This window comes from Salmo trutta, unplaced genomic scaffold (genome assembly GCF_901001165.1).
Source record: "Salmo trutta unplaced genomic scaffold, fSalTru1.1, whole genome shotgun sequence".
Classification (NCBI taxonomy): Eukaryota; Metazoa; Chordata; class Actinopteri; order Salmoniformes; family Salmonidae; genus Salmo; species Salmo trutta.
The window spans coordinates 1-7,500 of NW_021822844.1; the positions used below are offsets into that span (position 1 = coordinate 1).

Genomic DNA, 7,500 nt, shown 5'->3' on the forward strand with positions numbered 1-7,500 from the left:
ATGACGGGGGGGATGATGCTCCCCTGAGTTTTTGTTTTGTTTGGTTTTCGTTTGTTTGTTGAATTAAAAATCCCCATGATTGATTTAGTTTAAGGAAAATTTTGATTTGTATTTGTTTGAATGTTATTGATTGTAATAATTATTTTTTCTAAAAAAAAAAAATCTGTTCTTATCAGTTTAATATCTGATATGTCCCCCATCGGGGACTACATATTAATGGATTTTTCGACAGGGAGTCGGAAATGGGGCTTGCTCCATCCGCTCCACGCATCGACCCGGTATTGCAGTACCCTCCGGGAACGTGCAACACTTCTCTCTCATTGTCAAGGAAAAAGAAATACACAAAGCTATGTAAAACAGCTAGCAAGAAGAGAAGATGAAAAAAGAAGATCATCCAAACTGAAACAAGGGCGAAGCCCCCTTCATGTGGGTCCCCCGTTTTCCCGCCATTTTACTTAAAAAAAAAAAAAAAAAAAAACATTGGCCAGGATTGTGTGTGTGTGTCTGTGTGTCTGTGTGTGTCTCTGTCTGCGTGTGTGTGTGGTGTCTGTGTGGGTGTGTGTGTGTGTCTCTGTGTGTGGTGTGTGGTGTGTGTGTCTGTGTGTGTGTGTCTCTGTCTGTGTGTGTGTGGTGTGTGTGTGGTCCTGTGTTGTGTTGTGTGTGTGTCTCTGTGTGTGTGTGTCTGTCTGTCTGTCTCTGTTTTTGACCCCCCCCAAAAAATACAATCACTTCACCAGGATGTCTGTCTGTCTGTCTGTCTGTCTGTCTGTCTGTCTGTCTGTCTGTCTGTCTGTCTGTCTCTGTGTTTGACCCCCCCCAAGAAATACAATCACTTCACGCGGATTGTCTGTCTGTCTGTCTGTCTGTCTGTCTGTCTGTCTGTCTGTCTGTCTGTCTGTCTGTCTCTGTTGACCCCCCCCAAAAAATACAATCACTTCACCAGGATTGTCTGTCTGTCTGTCTGTCTGTCTGTCTGTCTGTCTCTCTCTGTTTTTGACCCCCCCAAAAAAATACAATCACTTCACCAGGATTGTCTGTCTGTCTGTGAATTTTTACCCACAGCCCTCAAACTTGGAAGTGGGTTCGGAACCACCCGCGGCACCCGGCCTAGAGTGCACAGTGTGTGTCTCGGGCCCCCGACCTCTGACTTCCATACGACTCTGGTTTCTCTTCATTACGCACAAGCCTTTCGCCTTTTACTAAAGACTTCCGTGGAGAGGAACACTTACGAGTTCAACATATTTTTGGAAGGGCTTTGCTTCTGCAGAGCCCGTATCTTGTTTCAAGAGAAATTGACAGAGATGACGCCGAGACTTTTTGCTCAGGCGTTTGCTTGAAGCCGCTGACCGCCGACCGACCGCGTATTTTTCCACTCAAAGTAGTCGCTCGGCAATTGATTCAGCCCGACGACGACTGACGTGTTTTCCGGGCTTTGAACAAATAGTCGCACTAGGCTTAAGAGCTAGTGACTTAAAGACGCATTAGCGACTTGTTAAAAAAACACCCGCCTGTCACCAGGGAAGCGTCGGGTGGAGGAGACAACTTTTGCCAAACCGCTGAGGTCTGCCGAGACCCCCGGGGCCCGGCGGGTGCAGGGTCATTTGGGGTTATCGCTTCTCGCCTTTTGGCTCAGATCAAGCTTGGTACCGAGGTGCCCCAAAGCCCGCTGAGTCAGAAGGTCGAAGGAAGGCAGGAGGGAGGAAAGTGTTTTTTTTTCTTTATTTGAGGAATCGTTTTTTTCCCGTTTTCCTTGTTCTTTGCTTCTTTTGGAGAGAGCTTTTTTGGAGAAGAAAATGGAGAACAACAGACAGAACAGGTCCGTACCAGGTATTGTTGGCGAATACGGTGAGGTTTGCTTGGAAGGAAAAGGATATGGAGCCATTTGGGAGGGAGACATTTGGAAGGACTATCCTGATGGGGTCCTAAAGTTATCGGTGAAAGATGTCCTATGCCTACAAGGTAACCCAATGGAGAGAGCCTTCGACGTGACCTTCCACACGGAGGAAACATGAAGACATTATGACGAGTGAAGGAAGGGAAAGGTGCAAGGCCCCTGTGTCATTACGAGGTGACCAGCCTGGCAAGGAACATTTCAGGGTGGTCACCGTCAATATGTACAATCCGCATGTGAAGGACGAGGAGGTGAGGGCCTTTCTGGGAGATACGCGGACAATGTCTCCTCAGCAAGGCACCTCAGGGACTCCCTGGATTCTGGAACGGGAGGAGAGGGTTCCAGATCCTTCTCAGGGACCCGAAGGGATTGGGTGGCTACCTCCATCCTCCAGCGATGTTCTCCCTGGGGCTGACAGGGGGACATTGTTTTATGCCCGTCAGCCTCCATTCTGCAGGAGGTGTATGGCCTACGTTCATATCCTGGCCTCGTGCAACACCAGAAAGTGCAGGTTCTGTGGGTCGGAGAGCACGAGCCAAGGATTGTGACGAGCCCAAGGCTTGCCACGGTGTGGTTCATCAGCACACCTGTGGCGTGATTGCCCGGCTCGTCAAAGGTCATACGCCTCTGCAGCTGGAGGGGAACGGGGGATGGCGGGAGGAGAGAACGAAGGGAGCGGATGACAGTAATGGCACAGGGGAAAGGATGGCACAGGAAGAGGACGGAGGAAGGAGCTACGAGAGAGGAGGCGAGGAGCCGAGAAGGCCGGAACAAAGTGAGGAGGTGGAAGGAGGTGGAGGCGAGAAGAAGGAGACTGGGACGGTGGAGAGAGAGGAGGGAGGAGGAACGGTGGCAGAAATGGGGGGAAGTGAAGACGGGACCAGAAGAAGGAGCAGAAGGAGGAAGAGTGGGGGGACAGCATGTCGAGCGCCCTCGTTGAAGATTGAGGGAATGGTGGAGGAGCTAGCGGAGAGGGGAGTGGTGCTCTCCGCTGCCTCCAACGCCAAAGAAGAAAGGGAAGAGGGGGGCCCGGAATGCAGTGAGAGGGAGGGGGTGTGGAGGGATGGCCAAGCGTGTGATGGGGGAGGGAGGAAAGGCCTTGTCCTCTCTGTTTTCCTCGGCCCCTCAACGTCTGGTGGAGGGTGACTCCCAGGGCGTGGCGCTGGGCTGGTGTCTGAGGGGGTCTCAACTCCTGCTTGGGGAGATGGGGTCCCCTGCTCTCGATCTCAGTCCAGAAGCCTACAGGAGAGAGGAACGGAGGGTGTTGGTGGGAACCCAGGATGCAGGGCACTCCAAGGCCTAACACCATGCCTGCATCCTGGTTGGAGAGATGGAGGAGGACGGGGGGACGTCAGGAGAGGAGAAGACGTCCCTGCCGATGAGAAGAAGCAGGGGAGCATCGGGTGAGTCTCCTGTTGTTTTGTTATTTTGGGGTTTCATTTCGTGATGTAGGGTTATAAATTTAAATGACATTTTCTGTTAATATTTTTAGTTTAAATGTAAGGGGTTTGAGGGATTTTTAAGAGGAGGGCGGTTTTTAGTTTTTTGGAGGGGGTGGGTTTTGATGTTTTTTTTTACAGGAGGTTCACCTGAGGGATGGAGGGGATGTCATCAGGTTTAGTAGGGAGTGGGATAAGGGGGAGTCGGTTTGGGGTATAGGTGGGGTGCATCTACAGGGGTGGGGATTTTGTTTGGGAATAGGGAGGTGAAGGTGGAGGGATCTTTTGTTGTAATGCAGGGGAGGGTGTTGGGGGTGGATGTCACTTTTTAGGGATAGTAGGTATAGGTTAGTGGTGGTGTATGGGGCCACAGGTGGCGGCAGACAGGAGGGAGATGGTGGACTGTCTGGCGCCCCTGTGTGTTACAAATAGGCACTTGGTGATAGGTGGGGGATTTAACATAGATTTAGGGTTAGTGAGGGATAGTAGTGCAGGATCCATCACCGGGCTAATGGCTTGCCATGGTCTGGTTGATGGAGGCCTGCAACACTACTCCGACAATGGCTGGTCCCACATGGCGCAACTCCCGGGGGGGTTGCGAGCGGAGGCTCGACTACATTTTTGTATCCAGGTCTTTGGGTCAGTTGTCTGGGCGGCTGTTTGCCTGTGTTCTTTTCAGATCACGACGGGGTGCTCCTGCAGGTGGGGTCGCCAGTCTGCCTCTTCGGTAGGGGGTACTGGAAATTAGATCGGATGTGCTGGAGGAGCAAGCTTTCGTTGACACCTTCTTTGGTTTCTTTCGGGGGCTTGAAGGCCTCCGGTCCATGTGTGAGGGGGTGTTAGAGTGGTGGGATTTAGTTAAGGTAAGGATTAGGGCCTTTATAATAGGATATTGCAGGAGGAAAAAAAGGGAGGAAAGGAGGGAGGTGGATCGTATCCAAAGGTTGCTCGAACTCGAGTACGAGGCAGGCAACCTCGGCGGGTCGATTGACTGGGAGAGATCCACTGACCTGAAGGCGCAGCTCAGGGAGCTGCAGGAGCGGAAGGCTCGAGCTTTCCTGGAGCGGGGCGCATAATGGCTTCTAGAACATAATGAGACTTGTTCCGCTATGTTCTTAAGTCGGTTAAGGGCAGACAGAGTAGGAAGATAATGCATGGGGTGAGGAAAGAAGATGGTAGCATAGTTAGAAAACCGGAGGAAATGGTCAGGGTAACAACTGATCATTACCGAGGTTATTTAAAGAGAGGGTAATAGATGTAGAGCAGGGAGATGTGTTTTTAGAAACACTTGTCCGGCGATTGCCGGAGGACATTAGAGATGTGATGGAGGCTCAGATCTCCCTCGAGGAGGTTGAGAGCGCTCTCAGGAGGATGGGAAAAGGGAAGGTGCCTGGGATGGAATGGGCTGCCGGCCGAGTTTTACCTCAAGTTTTGGGGTATACTTGGACCAGTGGTCCTCGAAGTCTTGAAGGGCCATCCTTGAGACGGGGGTCCCGGGGGGATCAATGGTTGTCGGTGTGCTGTCACTTCTTTATAAGAAGGGGGAAGTAACTGACCTTGGCAACTGGCGGCCGTTGACCATGCTGTGCGTAGATTACAAGCTACTTGCAAAGGTTTTAGCAGACCGGTTGCGCACAGCCCTTCCCTACGTCGTCACTGAGGATCAGACGTGCGGGGTAGAGGGTCGCTCGTCAGATGGAACCTACAGTTGATCAGGGACTCCATCGCTTGGGTAGAAGATAGGGGGCTGCCTTTAATGGTAGCAGCGCTTGATCAGGCGAAAGCCTTGATCGCGTGAATAGATCCTTTCTATTCAGGGTGTTAGGTAGATTAGGATTTGGGGAGAAGTTTATAGGATGGATCCGTACATTATATGTCGGAGCGGGTGGTGCCGAGGTTAGCGTAAACAGTCACTTAGGTGACGTTTTTGACCTCGTCCTGGGGTCAGGCAGGGATGCCCGCTCTCAGCTCTCCTCTTCGTTCTGTACATGGAGCCTCTGGGGGCTGCATTAGGGCAGACACAGGGGTGGAGGGCTTGCTGATCCCTGGAAGTGGCGGTCTCCGTGTCAAGTTGACACAGTACGCCGACGACACATCCTGGCTGCTTTGCAAGGACTCGTGCCTGACAAGGTCCATTGCCATTATTTGGGGACTTCACCCGAGCGTCGGGGGGCGGTTCTTAACCACGCGAAGTCTTCCGTTAAGTTTTTCGGAAGATGGAGTGGTAGGACGGATGTGCCCGGAGGGTTATCTCTCTGTAACGGGGCCCTGAGGATACTCGGGGTCCATTTTGAGACCTCCGGCTCAGCGACGCTGACTGGAACATGGGCATCGCAGTGGTACAGAAGAAGCTAGCGATGTGGCGGGCTAGGTCGTTGTCCTTTTTAGGCAAGGTCCTGGTTCTCAAGGTGGATGTATTTGCCATCTCTATTGTACTTGGCGTACATCTATCCATTGCCGGCTTGTTTGAGGAGGCATCTAGTGAGGCTGGTGTTTCAGTTCATGTGGGGTGGCAGGTACGAGTGGGTCGCCAGGGCACGCATTGATCTGTCCCATCGGGGAGGGAGGCTAGGGGGGTACCACATCTCCCCCTCAAGCTGGACGCCATTTTTGTTTCGTTTTCTGTTGACGGAGCTTGCTCAGCCAGGTACTACACCCGTCCGGTTACCTCCTGCGGGGTGTTCTTCTGTATCAGGCGAGAAGCGTAATGGTGTGGTCTAACACGGGTCCTCGGGCGGAACAGCTGCCGTGGCACTTTGGCCATGCGGCCAAATGGCTGCCGTGCGCACCCGAGGTTGAAGTCGCCCGAGTAGGTTTAGATCACAGGCACCTGTACGAGGAGGTCAGACGGGCAGTAAGTCCAGCACCTGTAGTGGGGCATCCCGGCGGTGGTCTGGGAGGGAGTGCAGGCGCGGGTCTGGACAACAGGCTCAAGGACCGTGAATTGGTTGAGCCTCCACAAGTGTTTGCCGGTGCGCTCCACCATGTACCGGCATAGCTTGGCGCGATCCCCCACCTGCCCAAGACCTTCTGTGTGGCAGGGAGGAGACTGTGCGTCATGTCTTTGGGGACTGTGCCATTGCCGGAGTAGTATGGGGCGAAGGCACGGGTGTTGTTAGGAAGGGTTTAGAGGTGATTTGTATTGACATGGGCTAGGCTTAGAGAGAGGAGTAGGGAGAGCGAGGGGGACGGATAGGGATAGGTTTCTGCTCTGGCTTCTCATGAGCCTCTTTACGCGGGGGCTGTGGGAAGCCAGGCAGAACATGGTTAAGACAGGGAGAGATTGTGGGGTGGAAGGCAATAGTGAGGAGGGTGGAAGGAGATCTGAGGGGGAGGATGAAGAGGGAGGAGAGGAAGTGGGGGCAGCATGCTGCCCGGGAGAGATGGAAGGGGGGATTAGGGCTGGGGTTATTTTAGATTAGGGAAGGGAAGATAGGGAAAGTTAGTGTTTAGGATGACGGGGAGGGATGATGCTCCCCTGAGTTTTTGTTTTGTTTGGGTTTTCGTTTGTTTGTTGAATTAAAAATACCATGATTGATTTAGTTTAAAGGAAAATTTTGATTTGTATTGTTTGAATGTTATTGATTGTAATAAATTATTTTTTCTAAAAAAAAAAAAAATCTGTTCTTATCAGTTTAATATCTGATATGTCCCCCATCGGGGGACTACATATTAAATGGATTTTTCGAACAGGGAGTCGGAAATGGGGCTTGCTCCATCCGCTCCACGCATCGACCCCGGTATTGCAGTACCTCCGGGACCGGTGCAACACTTCTCTCTCATTGTCAAGGAAAAAGAAATACACAAAGCTATGTAAAACAGCTAGCAGAAGAAGAGAAGGAATGAAAAAAGAAGAATCATCCAACTGAAACAAGGGCGAAGCCCCTTCATGGGGTCCCCCGTTTTCCCGCCATTTTACTTAAAAAAAAAAAAAATAAAAAAACATTGGCCAGGATTGTGTGTGTGTGTGTGTGTGTCTGTGTGTCTGTGTGTGTCTCTGTCTGTGTGTGTGTGTGTGTGTGTGTCTGTGTGTGTGTGTGTGTGTTGTCTCTGTGTGTGTGTGTGTGTGTGTGTCTGTGTGTGTGTGTGTCTCTGTCTGTGTGTGTGTGTGTGTGTGGTGTGTGTCTCTGTGTGTGTGTGTGTGTGTGTCTCTGTGTGTGTGTGTCTGTC

General features: G+C 51.7%; 1 non-coding gene and 2 pseudogenes across 1 annotated transcript; all 3 read left to right on the forward strand.

Moving 5' to 3' along the window:
• Nucleotides 1–135: 135 nt before the first annotated feature.
• Nucleotides 136–312, forward strand: LOC115185493 (uncharacterized; annotated as a pseudogene).
• An 843-nt stretch (nucleotides 313–1,155) lies between these two features.
• LOC115185494 (U5 spliceosomal RNA) lies at nucleotides 1,156–1,271 on the forward strand. Its single transcript, XR_003875145.1, has one exon. It is a non-coding gene; the product is annotated as a U5 spliceosomal RNA (small nuclear RNA).
• Nucleotides 1,272–6,924: 5,653 nt separating this feature from the next.
• On the forward strand, nucleotides 6,925–7,104 carry LOC115185490 (uncharacterized; annotated as a pseudogene).
• Nucleotides 7,105–7,500: the final 396 nt, after the last annotated feature.